Source organism: Phalacrocorax aristotelis, chromosome 1 (assembly GCF_949628215.1).
Source record: "Phalacrocorax aristotelis chromosome 1, bGulAri2.1, whole genome shotgun sequence".
Taxonomy (NCBI): domain Eukaryota; kingdom Metazoa; phylum Chordata; class Aves; order Suliformes; family Phalacrocoracidae; genus Phalacrocorax; species Phalacrocorax aristotelis.
Genome location: NC_134276.1, coordinates 146,184,071 through 146,191,616, shown reverse-complemented (window position 1 = coordinate 146,191,616; position 7,546 = coordinate 146,184,071).

Sequence of the window (7,546 nt, the reverse complement as noted above, 5' to 3'; positions counted from 1 at the left end):
GAAAAGAAGCATTATGGAGGGTAAGAAATGCTTTTGCCATCCAGAGCTCATAACTGCCCATATTCCAGCCCTATTAGACAAACCTCCTGGGCTATAAGAAATTCAACAGCTAGTTGTTAAGGTCATCCAGACATTAGCAGGTCTGGAAGACCTGCCATTGCATGCACTCTCACCATCTCTACATTGATGTCACTGCTCACAAGGGATGAACTTTGCTACCTTGCGGTCAATTCTGACTTGCAATAAATGTCAACGTTGGCATTCATAGATGTTCATTGGAAAGCAACAGCAGATGATGCATTGAACAAGTACTTTTCTGTTGTTCCTAAAAAGCTTCGAGAGGACTAAAGGTTTCACAAAATGTAATATTGCAGAACAAAACTGCCTTAGCAGCAGGTACTGATGGATGGATGGATGGATGGATGGATGGATGGATGGATGGATGGATGGATGGATGGATGGATGGGAAAACATTCAATTTCAGAATAAAAATATATCAGATAAATGTACTACCTAAATTATTTTATCTCCTAAACCGGCTGATGTGGTGAAAACAGTTATCATAATACAGTCAGAGAGTACACATAGGAAGTCTTTGCAAGACAGCAGATATTCAGTGTTATTTTGAAAGTTGAATTAAGAGGGAAAAGAGAAAAGGCATGGGAATACAGGGAATAGGATTTATTACAGTAACCACACTAAATCATCTGGTCCAAATTCTGGCATCAACAAAGAGACTGTGAATAATCCAGCCCAGCTGATCCAAAAAGGCACCTTCTGGGTAGGGATGGCATGCAGGGCTAGGATTGTTTGGGTTGACACAGGAGTGAATGTCTGCAGTGTGCAATTTCAAGTTGAAGAAGAAAACCATGTGTTAAGGAGTTACTCTCCTACTTGCAATCATCTCTTTCTAAGCTGCTGTAACATTTCTTCTACAGTGAGAGCTCAATGACCAGCATTAGCTATTTTTGTTCCTTTCCTGCTCTTCAGTTTTTCTCTCAGATTATGTCTTCTGGGATGTACAGAAACAAATGGAAATCATGGTATTTCCACTACAGTTTTCATTAGTGACTTCAAATCTGAGATCGGTCTCCATCAGCACTAGTCAAAGGAGAACGGAGGACAACTGAGCTGAAAATAACTATTGTATTACACATAAGGACTTGAATGGTCTTACATGAGAAGCAATGTTGTTTATCTTCCAAAACTTCAGTAGAGGATCTGTTACCCAAACACATGAACTCAAGGTAGCCATTTTTTTACACATTGAAGTTGAACAGACTACTGCCTTCAGTTCCTTGCTCTGTTAAAATCTTATTTCCTTGGCCAAGAAAGGCAAGCTTGGGAATCATAGATAAAATAGCATTTTCCAAAGCACTTATAAGCCAAAATCTTTCAGATTACTTTATAATGGCATGCCAATGGATGCAAGCTCCAAAAAGCTTAACTCATATTCAATAACGAAACTGAGGACCGTCTAAGTCCATTTGAATTATTTTGATCACAGTAAACATAAAACACAGGCAGTGCTTCAGGAGACATTTTCTAGTCTAAAAAGAAATAGCCCCAAAAACTAGAATGTTATGTTTTTTGTTAATAGCTATTGAGTTGCCTCCTCATTCTGGATGAGCTTTCCAAGGCTGGAAAATATATTGTAGCTTATAAGTGTTTTGCAAACATGATTTTATCTGAAGGCCCCAACTTTTTATTTCTTGACCCAATAGTAAGTTTTGCCTGGAGATAACAGCTCTGCCACTGGATGTTTAGCTTGAATTCTTTTAGCCTTGAATGACAGTAGTTATGAGCACAACTTAGCCTCCCAGCTTTCAGCACAAGCTTTTGGCTTTCAGTCCAAACACTTTCTCAGCAACTGTAGTGAGTTTGTAAAGCCCATGCAAAGGTGTCTTCTTCACCACTGTAGCAGGTGGTGGCTGGATTCAGTAGGTTAAGTTCACCCAGCTGTGATCATACCTTTGACTGCAGTGTAAATCTGCTCCTCTTTTGTCTATTGCTGGTTATTAACTTTATGACCTAGACATTTTACTGATCAAAATAAGGTCAAGTATTTGAAGGCTAAAGCCAGTCAGGGATTGGTAAACATCTATTATCTTCAGAGAGGTTGAACCTGGCTTTGAAACGTCAATTAAAATATTCCTACATATTATGAGTTCAAAATTTTTAAAATGTCCTGATTTTATTTTTTTAAGAAATGCATTATTCAGCATGCCCAGAACTAGATTTTTGAAGAAGAATGAGTACTAATTCTTTTAAACTCAAAACTGTTACCTAAATTACCTGAAATAGGGAACCTAAAAATGGAACTCTTCCTCTAAACTCATTATCATCTTCTAAATACACAGATCAATACTTTTAAGCATTGATAGGACACTTCTTCACAGTCTCTTAAAGTCGTATTTAATCAATTCTTCTCTGTGCTTGCAATTTTATTCATGTTTTAACATATTCCTCTTTCTGAACAGGTATCCCAATGAGCCATTCGCCAACTGATATAATATTATAATTGGCCATGATAATCTTGTGTGATTTATACCTTCTGTTGGCTATGACGAATAAAAGTCTATGTAGAAATCTATCTATCTGTTATGTTTAGGAAATTATTTTCCACCCATGTGCCTGCAGCTTTAAAAAAGATTGAAGCAATGAATACACAAAACCCAGCAGGTCCTCTTAGATATTTCAGGTCACACCATCATTGTTATTACTATAACCTGTTACTAGTACTGGAGTAATATTTCAGGTTTCCTCGGTCTTCTCAGGTTATGTCAGGACTCAAGCACAAACTCTATGGTTATATATATTGCTAACATATATTGGCCCTTGCTGTAGTCTAAGGAGAGACCAAGAGCGTCTGACTTTCTGGAGAAGGAAATCCAGCAGAGCTGACGCCAGCTCACCCTGAAGCTATGCTCTGAAAGGCCATGCAGATACAACCAACTCAAGCTGTGACTCACAGCTGTGGCAGGGAGGCTGCTGCGTTGGCAGGAGCAGCCCATGGGATGCAGGGAAGAGGACCAGCTTGTTCAGGCAGACCTGTGCTCTCCCACTGTTCATTATGAATCAGCACCCCATGTAGGGCCACCTCACAGCAGGACATCAGGCTCCAGTGTCCCTGTGTGAGCCAGACTAGGAATCCACTTTTGTTATCAGGGAGATAAAATTTGATGGATGCATCCAGTAGAGCCACCAGCAGCTGCAGGGGACAAGCCACAGCTCTCCTGCACAGGGCTGCAGATGGTCCCTCTGTAGGGAAGCTCAACAGCCATGGATGAAGATATATTAAGCCACCTAAAAGCAGAGTATTCTTGGAGGATGCCTCATCTGAAACTGCATTAATACCTCTCCTTTGAAAATGTCATCTGAGCTATGGGAGTGGCAGAGCTCAGTATATATATAAGAAATCCAAGTCTGAGATCTAGTATAATACTAACTTTAGAGATATGAACTAATACATAGCATCAGTTTTCCATCAATGAGATCATAATAAAATAAATACACATTCAAATGAGATTAAATCATTTACTATTTTTGCAGATAATGGCAAGAGCATTCGTTCATTTATACAGCAATATATCCTACTGAGAAACATGAGACTTTCTGATGATTCCTTACCTGCTGATTTTAGAGGAGAAAAAAATGCTGCATTTTTATATAAATGCCTTATAGTGAACACATGGCTGATGAGATGAATTATTTAGGTATGACAGTCACTGACTCATAATATCTCTGGTTTAAAATGCAGACCTGTTATAATAATTTTATAAATACTTCTCAGATTTTTTCCCCTGCATCATGTAAGTCTTATACTGACCAAATCTCAAGGATTCTGTAAGAATACTTTGTCTCCACCTTATTTCCCTTATAAAAATTTCTGTGTAGCCTCTCTTGTAAGTTTATTCCAGTGATCTACTGAAATCTGCTGGCCTGTTGCTTCCTGGTAGACTTGATCACTCAGGACTTATTACTTTTTTTCACTAAATGTGGTAATCACTTTACAACACCTTTAGAAGACCTAAGGAACACCGTGCTTCAGACCCATTGGAAAGTAATCCCAGGGTTTCTGCTTCCAGTCCCACACCACAACCACTATGTACCAGAGACACTCAAAAAGCAGCCTGCAGCCAACGGGTGGGCCAGGCAGGAGCTATCCCACCTTGGTGCATGGGTGGGCAGCTGCATAGAAAGCTCTTATTTAACTGTCAGCTTCAACCTCTTGGGCTTTTCAGTCTTTTGCGGGGGGCTCCTTTGTTCCACCTACACCAGTGGAAGTCAACCCCTGCCTCAAGCAGCTCATCCCATGGAGGATGATTAAGTTCCAGGAACTAAAGTGGGACCATAAGTGCGGTGACACCAGGGTTGGTCTCAGAGAAGACCAAATTTACCACACATGCAACACACAGCCTGTCCAAACCCACATGATAACTCCACTGTGCTGCACTTGGTTGTGCTATGGATGCCATGCCCAGGTTTTCCTTGATTCTTACGAGAGTCCTGACTGCATGAGGGAGACACTGTGTCCTGGGTTTCTTAACCTGATACTGAAATACAGGGTTTTCAGACCTGAGCTAAGAGCTGCCATATCCTGCAGGGCACTGCTGGTGCATTAGGCAGGGCTCAGGCTTTAGAGTCCACCCTGTCCATAGTGCAGATCTGACCAAAGAGATGGACAAACACCTTAGGACACATGCAGAATACTTGAATGTCTCCCATGAACCCTCCACATCCATGGCCATACACAAACAAATCACTTACCTTCTCTGAAAACAGTCTCTGCCCTTACAGACCTCTTTAATAGTAGTGTAGTTGTATCTCATGAAGGAACCTGCTCAGCCTAAAAATTCAGGTGCACTTGTAGCAGGATTTTTTTTTGTTGTTTTTTTCTTCCTGGCTGACTTGAACTGTGATTAAGAATAAAAATATGAATTAATTAGAATGTAAGATATAAAAGTAACACTGGAGAAAAAAAATATGTGGTTCAGTCCTATATTAACAATTTGATCTAGAAAGAACTTTGACCGTATTCCAAACTAGAAGTAGGCAAAATGACAATATATTCCACAGTGAAAAACTGGTAGACTAAATCTAATGTTACCTTTCTGCCATGATGTTAAAATATTTGAAAAGCTTTAAATTTAATTTGACAGCCTCAAGTATTTTCTGTTTATTCTGCAACAGTAGCACTCTATTCCCAATTTATTTTTGTGCCAGGGTAGACAGGACTTGTTGATAATGGGGACACAAAACTCACAGGAGGGCTTGGTCTTTGTAGGGTACATGATCATAATGCGTACAGAAAACTGTGGATTTAGGGCTGCTGGGGTTTTTCTGTCTTTGATAAACAACCAGAAAATACCATAAAAACAGGCAGTCATAGGTCATTATGTCTGCTTGATTATATATCTAAAGGTAAAGAAATGCCAAACGTCTTCTGGGATAAGGCTCTGTCTTCCATAGTTATTCTGACAGAAGGACCTTGATAATGCCATTAAAGGGCTTTTTGATAGCCTCAAACAAGAGTTGGGTAAACACAAGGCTCATGCCCTTAAAGCTCCCACAGTTTGATAAAAATTCACTGGTTTGGCTATTTCTTCATTCCTTTCAGCAGAATTGCCATGATTTTTGGCCCACCAAGTTGTCTGTAATGATCCCTAAACCACCTGGTTTGTCATCTTTATTCAAAAGCATGACTGACTTGGTGCAGTTGCAAATTTGCTTCCAAAATAGCTTTCTTGGTTAACAATTTCTCTTACCACCTAAGAATACAACAGGTTTCTCTGCCTTCCTGGAGGATCTTCCCAGTGATGGAGCTCAGGGATGTCAGAGCTGGCTCTGAGCATGCTGAGACAGCTGTCACCCAGGACAAAGATACCAGTTTTGACCCTAGAATCAGTAATGTGGCTTTGCAAACAAACCAGAGCCCCAGGGGCTTCTCTGCCTGCTGTTTGGTGAAAACTTACCTTTGGAGCAGGTGAAATTAAAAGGGAAAACATCCTTATTTCTTCTCTTTTGTGAGAGGCAAGGGGATAAAAAACTTTTGGAAAATGCCACTCAGTTGACCACCTCTACCATTTTTTGTGTGTGTTAGTTGCATGTTGAAGAACAAATTATTCCCTTGAAGAAACTTCTACCTGGTGTTCACAGGAGAGCGCTTAGATTTATACATGAGAGAATGTGTGTTGAAAACATAAGCATAAGACCCAGCCTTGGAGTTGGGAGTATATTGAGCCAGAGTTTCATTTAATACCACCTGTGGCAGCACTTACACTATTATCAGTTTGGGACTGTTACAGAGAATGGTGTCAAGCCTTATTTGTTTGGAAAAGCTCCCTTTACCAAGTTGTATCTGGGGTAGATAACTGGACATGAATCATCAGATCTGACCAGCATCTCATTTCTAGTCTGACATCAATTAACGCACCTTTGGTAAAACATTAACTCTTAGGAAAAGCAAGCAATAGATGCCAAAGCTGCTCTCATCAAAAAGCCTGCAATATAAAAACCCAATATAAATACCAGTATAAATACCCAAACAACAGAATTAAAAGGGAAATGACGTTAGTGTGAGTCACCTGACTGAGTCTGTATGCCTAGCACAGATCAGGAGTGTTTCTAGAACTGCCAATATATTTATTCAATGTTAAAACGCTGTTTGCAGAATGAGAAAGACACATCATTATTCTCTCTGTGTAAAATGCCTGGGGTTTCTGGAACTTGTATTTTTCTTTAATGATTTCCAGATCTAGATGCAATATTGATATCATCTGTAGTAGGGAAGTTTTCATTTCTGTTCCCTTATAACACACACTGCTTTCTCATATCTGTTAGGAGTTTATAATCAGAGCCATGATTGTAAAGGGCAATGTCTAAATGTGCTGGTCATTGTCTTTAAGCCATAAAATGCAAAGAACTCCATCCCCAAGGCTAGGATATGAAGAACTTGCTTTCAGTGAGTACCATATCAACCCTTTTCCCATTCCTGTTCTTGCACTTACACAGGGCAGATGGTAGAAGAAAGATCACAAGATCCTTTACTGTGGGGAGTCCCTCTCTTTAGACCTCTGCTCTGCTGCTTTCTCAGATAAAAGGTGGTAGATTTTCTTCATACTAGTGTAGTGTTCTTTCACATGTCCTGAGGAAGTTTAAGATTTGGAAAGAAAGCTTGTTTCCTAGTTTTAGGCTTGTGCACAGGACCACAGGGAGCAAAGACACCCTTTAGAAAAGAAAGCAGAATGGCTGTGATGATACAGACAAAACCTGCAGTGATCTTATTAGGCATGTTTGCTCCCATTGCGAAGGTACATCATGAGGGCTTCCAAAGAAATATCACACTTCAAGTATTTTTAGAGACTTTTTTTTCCCAGTAATGACTGTTGGAAACACCGTTTAATACAAGTTTCTCTCTGAGCCAGGCTGTCTGTGGAAAGCTGTAAATTTGCAAGTTTTCAATACTGCATTTCAAGGCTTACTGGAGGTTCCTTAAACAAGGAAGGAAATCTATATAGTTGTGGTATAAATGCAGTGGTCATTA